The sequence below is a fragment of the Oncorhynchus keta genome, chromosome 31, assembly GCF_023373465.1.
Source record: "Oncorhynchus keta strain PuntledgeMale-10-30-2019 chromosome 31, Oket_V2, whole genome shotgun sequence".
NCBI classification, from domain to species: Eukaryota; Metazoa; Chordata; class Actinopteri; order Salmoniformes; family Salmonidae; genus Oncorhynchus; species Oncorhynchus keta.
In genome coordinates, this window is record NC_068451.1 from 20,808,734 (window position 1) to 20,816,571 (window position 7,838).

Sequence of the window (7,838 nt, forward strand, 5' to 3'; positions counted from 1 at the left end):
AATACTTTAAACTTTAATACTTTAAATAGCACGCATAACTTGATAGAGCACAAAAACACAGAAAACGAGAGGACATCTGCCAGGTGACCGTTCACATCTAGTTAAAATATTATGTCCAGTAAATTAAAAACAAAACTTGCCTGCAAGTCACACAAACTAGGCTAATGTAAGCAAAACAGGCAATTACATGATCCAGTATATCTGAAAACACTGACAATGTGATCAAACTGAGTTACTTTTTTGGGAATATTAACAAAATATACTTTGTTACTTCTTCAGATCAAATACAGGAAGAATAACTAATTTACACCCTTATGACACCAATAAATGGCAATGGGGTAAATGATTATCTATATGACATAAGACGACTTCAAAAATGTATATGTATCTCAATCCACTAAAACACAAAGGGCAGGTTAAGTAATGTTGTGATAATTTAGCCTTGGTATTTTGAAAGCTCTGAAAATAATTCTCTGTGACGTGTGGAACCGAAACAACATTGTCTGTTCTCAAAGAGATTGAATGTTGTGAATCCCTGCGTGTTCATGTTGGGTATTCGTTTCCATATTTTCCCCCAAAAGAACAGCAACTGGAGAGATGGGAGGGGATGTACAAAACGAGGTTAATCATGCCGTCATTCATCCACCACGGTAGCCAGTGAATGTGCGTGTTCCCCCTTCAGAAAAACTTTAACTTCACTTCACTGCAGACAGCTACTGTCGTCATGCAAGGATTGGGATAGATTTCAGCACACAATTTAATCAAACTGTGAGCTGGAGATATTTGCAATAGCTATGCAGCACTGTGTCACTTCCATAAGAGAGCACTGTTGATGCAAAAACTAAACCCCAATTACAGGTTATAGGTTAGGGATGTTACTGAGGTGGTATGTGACATGGGAAGGGGGATGTGGGTGCTCACACCCAAAATAAATGTACAATTTGCATGCAGGACAAGAACTTTATAATGACTTTTCCAATAGCACCCGGGGTAGCTCTGCTGTTGCACTGTGTATGCATTTGCTATGTTCTGGTAAAACAGGCAATTTAAAAGTAGCAGGGTATTGCTATATTTCTCAATTATGAATGTCCTCTAGACCACAAATTAGGATGTAAACTGTCACCAACAACAATGATTCAATGTTCTGAACATAACAACCTGTGTTACCAGAAACATACAAATGAGAAAAATAACAATAGGTAGCCTAAACAATACATTTAATATCTAATAGAATAAATAACAATTATGTCCCCAAATGTATGTGTAAACTGCTTACAACTTAATTCCAAAATGCCAGGGACTTTGACCGTCTTTAATCGGATCTGGAGACTGACACCACAGCCTCTCTCCATCTTGGATCTGGAGACACCACAGCCTCTCCATCTTTGTTCCAAAATATGACACACCAAATATGAATAGCAACATCATAACGTTATACTGAACTTGGTTGAGCAATTAGCCAGCAAATTCAGTCCCTCTTTCCCCTTAGCCCCGAACAGAGGCACAGCATGGCACATACAGTCCAAACCGAACTGGTGCAGCCTCCTTGTATCATTAACACTATTTTGATTGTATACGCACAAATGTATAGATAAATGTGTACGTGTATTATGTGAGCTGACTCTCCAAAGGGAGTGTGACTCGGTTCCAATAAATCACGTTTGCAAAGCTCCCAGACACCCGAGATTAAAAACGCAAGGCGAAGACTCCGGGACTCACGTGCCTTGCAGCAAAATTCCACCCGGCAACTACACACTGTACCATGGTAACAGCCCTGCCATTGGTCCCGGGTGCGTTTTGAAATGACCAATGGGAGGGCCGGCAGCGGGTGATGCGTGTTGCTAGGTAAACATGATGCAGTGGGAAGATACGGTAGTCGAACTCTACAGAAGAAGCTAGTGAGCGCCAGAGGAACGGAGGGGTAACACAGCAGCGAATTACAATTACACTGCGGGGAGGTTGCGTTTCAGCTCAGCTAAAGCCTGGGAAGATGTTTTATAAGGTGTGTGTCTATACTGTTGAACTAACTGTCATTTAATTTCTGCGATAAGTAGACCCAGAGACAAGCACTGATTTCACCCATCTTAATCATCACTCATTCCCACCCAGCGCAGGGATGATGGAATCCTTACCAACAACGAATCACATGCTTCTCTGCTGTATTTTCAACCTCCCTATCTACAGGCAGAATATCCAAATATATATCATAGCTCTCATTGCCGACCAGTGAAATCCTGACAACTAAATAAGGTTACATGGCTCCTTGTGACGCCAAGGTCTCTACATTTTTAAAATAGGCACGAACCTTTTTACTACCCTTTGACATCCCATGCCAGTCCCTTTGGAATGGAATATAATACAATTAGCCAATAATACTATTCACTTTGTAAAACATAGAAAATTATGCAATAGAAAGTGATGTCAGATGCTTGATTTATTAAAGTTATCTGGAACTTGCAGTATGTTACATCAAGCTGCAACTGTTAAAAGTAACACACTGACAAGAAACTGATATTTGAATCTCTAACTTTGACTTGAGTGAAACAATGTAAAACAAAATATACATCTATGCCTCATCCTGTTACAACATGCCCCTCTGATCATCACAACAGCTTAAGGACCTCTGGGAGGAATAGGAAATGTGGCAGAATTCCTGGTCATGCCTAGAAGTGATCCAGCTTTTGTGAAATTAACATCAGAGTTGACTTTTCGTAGCATGTTAGGAGAATTAGGTTAAGGTTAGGAAAAGGTTTAGGGCTAGCTAAAATGCAAAAAAAGTATACTTTTGACATTAATTTGACAAAAGCTGGATCCCTTCTAGCCATGACCTATAATTCCACCCGGCAACTACAGGCGTTTACAAAACAGGCGCGAGGCATGTCATAGGTGATGAGCATGAGCATGTGTTATGTTTCCCAGTGGGCTATATAGTGTACAGGAAAGGTTGGAGTTACATGTGACAAAAATGGCCTAATGTTGCTTCTGCCACTAGAGTTCTGCCAAGAAACGCAAGAGCAGGCAGAGTCAAGTTGAACACTGAAAGAAGTTTGAGGCTCTTCGTCCATAAATAGGACCCGGGAGGTCCCTGCAAGGACAGGTGTAGGAGTGTAGCAAAGGGGAGGCAAATACTCGGGCCGCGCCGGGAATACTGGACAAACAGATTGTTCAATCTAGATAATATTAGTGTCATAAAGTTATGACATTTCTTTTATAGCAGGGGTAAATGTAAAAAATGTTTGCTTCCTTGCGAGTGAGTAACCATGCAGATTTACAAATGAAATTCAACAAAGAATTTCATAAAGTCCCACAATCTCTTATGTTATGTTTTTGTTATATGATGCTTAGAAATGCTAACTGTTGAATAGAAAAGAGGAAATAACTTTTTTTCTATGATCACATAAAAAAAGGATCATCTTTCAAGTCAAACATCTCCTTCAATGTCTGCTAATGACACCTAGAGGTCTCCATTCTCCTGTATGAAACCGCTGAACATAACTGAGGTATAAATGTGTTCTGCTTAGTTACCATCATTTCCATTTCTAATAAATTCAGGAAGCAGTCTACAACAAATTATCATTGATTGACTCCGCCAGGACAGCGGAGTCAATCACCACCTTCCGGAGACACCTGAAACCCCACCTCTTTAAGGAATACCTAGGGTAGGATAAGTAATCCTTCTCACCCCCCCTAAAAGATTTAGATGCACTATTGTAAAGTGGCTGTTCCACTGGATGTCATAAGGTGAATGCACCAATTTGTAAGTCTCTCTGGATAAGAGCGTCTGCTAAATGACTTAAATGTAAATGTAAATGTAATTTTCATCACAATTTAATTCATTAATGATACTTCTCTATAATTTTCCAATATTTTAATTCCCAAATTTCTTTTGGCTCCCTATATATATATATATATATATATATATATATTTTTTTTTTTTCTTCCCAGAAACTTGTAACCTGTTCTCAAGCAGGTGCAGGTCCACCCTCATTTGTGTGCATTACTGTGTCTGTATTAAAGGGGGAGGGATAATGGTACAGAGAAATGGCTTACACGGCATCACTATGCACGTGTCTTTGCGCTTATGCCTGACCCTTTTCTGGAGAGAGACAGAGAATCCCCACCCCTAATCCCTGCTCGACCTTTCGACAGACACACAGACACACAGACACACAGACACACAGACACAGACACACAGACAGACAGACAGACAGACACCCAAAAGCATTAGACAGGATCCTCATCTATTGTACATAACACAATGTTGTCTTGGCATGCACGTAGACATTTCCAATGTTGCACTATGTCATGGTTTACAATGCCAGGATTAATGGTTATTTTTTCTTAAGGGGTCAGGGAGAGTTTATGTTGAGATCAGGTTTCTGTTTGGGATATACCCATAAGAGGCAATGGCACAGTTCTAGTTGTGACAGTCGGTCTGTGTGCAAAACAATACCCTCCTGCTCTTCCATTTAAATGAACAGCATACATTTTAGATACAAGGCAGAAAATAACAAAATATTTTTTTAATCAACTGATGGTAGTAAGAGGAATTGGAACTGAGGCTTTGTGACAGCACCGGGCTGACTTTAGGACCAGGATAAACATCCAGAGAAGTAGATTAACAGGTGTGATGCAGGCCAAACATTGTTACATTTGAGGAGGGTCTGGTGGTCCCTCCTTTGCTGCCCCCAGTGGCCAACCATAGTTATTACAACAAACCACTGGCTGGGCACTCACTGCCAGAGGAAGAGTGATGTCTTTTCTGACTAGCACCAAGCAACTGCACTGTGTTCTAGGGGAGAAACTCACTCCAGTGCAAAGTGCAATTAAATACTACGTGGATGTGGCTAGGATCACATCACACAATGCTTTTTTAAATGTAGGTCAACATTTTCTAGATTCCGTGTCAAGTATAGAGAAACTCCTTTTTACCATCAGCTCCTGCTTCAACATGAACTCCTAAAATAGCTGCAGTTTATCCTGTCAGGATGGATTTGGAGAGGGATAGGCAGGCAGACACATTTCACAGTCACCATTAACATTATTAGAAATGGCTCCGGCAGTATGACTTGCCAAAAGACAAACCCATTACAAAATCTATTGGAAAACAGAACACCACAGCCAGGACTAGACCTTGTACTGACAAGCTAACTGAAATAGCATCACAACAATAATTTGCAGGTTTCTGGAAACAGGCTGAAATTATTTGTAGCCTACAGTTTGGAGAGTCAAATCTACCTGGCTCTCCATCCTAGATGCATTACAATATATATGCATAATGATGAAGAAACAGTGACATAACATTGACTGAAATTAATACATTGTACCTAAGTACCGGTTGGTTGTAGACACCGACTCAATTCTTATAGGGGAGTGAGGACATTATATATTGTAGTCTGTGGTCTCCCTAAAACCCCAGCTGAACACCACACGGGTTAGCTGTTATCAATGAACAGCAGTGGCAGTTTTATTTATATAAATCTAAACATCTGCCTTAAAGAGATACTGAAAGACTCTGGCATTTATCTGGAGTCCTAAAATGCTTGACTCTGTGTGCAGTATGAAGGAAGTTTCGCAAGCCAATGCTAACTAGCGTTAGCACAATTACCTTAAGTCTACAGGTACGGTAGCATTGCTATAAAATAAAGTACAGTAAGGAAGAACAGACAGACAAGGACAGCTGCAGCGACTATTCAAATGTCAAAACAGAGACATAAAAATAATAAGACACTCAATTTGCCATCCAGCAAGCAACCGATCCAGTTTAAAGCTGCAATATATAACTTTTTGGGCGACCTGACGAAATTGACATAGAAATTGTGCTTGTTTAATTATTTGTTCCTTTTTTTGTTTGTTTTTACTTATCAATTTTACATTTTTCTTCTTAACTTCTTAAAGCAAGGGCTTGTAAGTAAGCATTTCACTGTAAGGTCTACCTACACCTGTTGTATTCGGCGAATGTGACAAATAACATTTGATTTTTTTATATGAGTTATAGATCTGTCACTCATTGAAAGCAAGTCTAAGAAGCAGTAGATCTGTTCTATGTGGGCTATTTCTATGCTTACCGTTTTTAAGTTGAGTTTTTGCGTCTTTTACTTTTGGTTTTGTGCAGCAGCTTCAAACAGCTGAAAATACAATCTTTTTGGTTTTTAAAAATGTACTTCACAGCCGTTTAGATGGTACAATGATTCTCTACACCTGTTTGGGTCACAAACTGAAATTAGGCAAACTATTAGAATTTTAGCGACCAGGAAATAGCAGAGCGATTTCTGCATATTGCACCTTTAAACTGATGACAAAAATGCACTGGAGGACCTCCGCCCTCCAATCACCCCAAGGTCTCAAATGTGGTGGTCTTTTCCTCACGGGAGCCCAACACTCTGCAGCAGCATTTCACTAGAGTCTTCCTCTCATGTCCAGTGTCTCACACCAGGCACATCTGAGTATTGAATAATGTTTCATTAACTTCAGGTACACGGGTTAACAGGCCACTGTGGGTTAATTGACATGGATCTGTCACAGATGTGGCCTCTTCCTGCAGAGGGAGGGCTTGTGGAGGATGTAGTCAAATACAAATACAAATCAATACTACTTATCACATTCGTTGGGTAATAATTGCTTCACTTGGAAGGATCCAGCCAGTCCAGCGCTGCATCTGCACTAGGATACAAGGTTGCCCTGTAACTGACACAGCACCGGACATAGGACTACTTACACAGACAAAATGGGTAAAGATGGATCACGGTTTATAAATAGCTGCACAATTTAATTCCAACTGACACCTTAGGAGTAAAGGAAAGTCCCCAAGAGAAAATCTGACTAATTTAAAGGATTATGCTTGACAGTCCGTCGATAACAAGGACTGCGTTACTCGTGTGGTTTGCCTCACAAAAGCATGTTTGGCTCTGCGTTATGAGTGATGTCATCAAGTTTATCTGAAGAGTTCTGACTTCAGTGACTCTGCTAACAGTGGTGAAAAAACTTTGCGAAATGTGTTACAGCACAAAGAGAACCGGAGTTGAAAAACCTAAAAACAGAAGGTAGCTGATGTTGGCTTAAGGGTAAAACAGGCTTTTATTAGGGGAACCTGCACCTACCATTCATTCTATTAAAATCCACAGTGGTAGAGCTGTAGCCTGCAAAGTACCTAAAACAACAATTTCCCATCTACTTTTAAAGTCCCCTCCCAGTCTTCACTGTAAAAATATATATATTCCTCCCCCTCTTGGTCGCTGTTCCTTTCCTATTCACCCTATATTGCACATATGATGTGATTAAGCTTCTGTTAAGCCAGCCATAATCTCTAGAAGCTCTGGCTACTTAATTCTTGCTGTGCCAGTTTAGAGCTGGCATGGTGGCTGGCAAAGGGTATGTGCAGGCATGCAGGCACACAGACAGTCACTTTGGCTGTCATTGTTGAAGCTGGGAACAGTCTCACACTCCCACAGAGACAACAGGGCCTTTCACTTACAAGCATACACACACACACAAACACACGTATGTGAGCACAAATGGCCTGTCCATGGGAGTACACGGTCTGCAGCACAAGCAAAGGTGTAGAAGGGCAAGATGTCAAAAGGGACAAAAGACGTAAATATTCACAATCATTAACACAGATGGATAGCCATTGCCTAGAGTCTACTGGGCAGGCAGACAAGCTCGCTAATTTATTTATTTGAATGACACGTTTAATCCAAAGCCACTTACAATTTGTGGAACCCATTTCTTTAGTAGGGGTTTATCTCTAGGGCAATCCGGGCAAAGTGCTGGGTGTTACCTTGGGGCAGACCAACCGGAGGGGGCACATCCACCACCCCCTTTCCCCACCCATCATG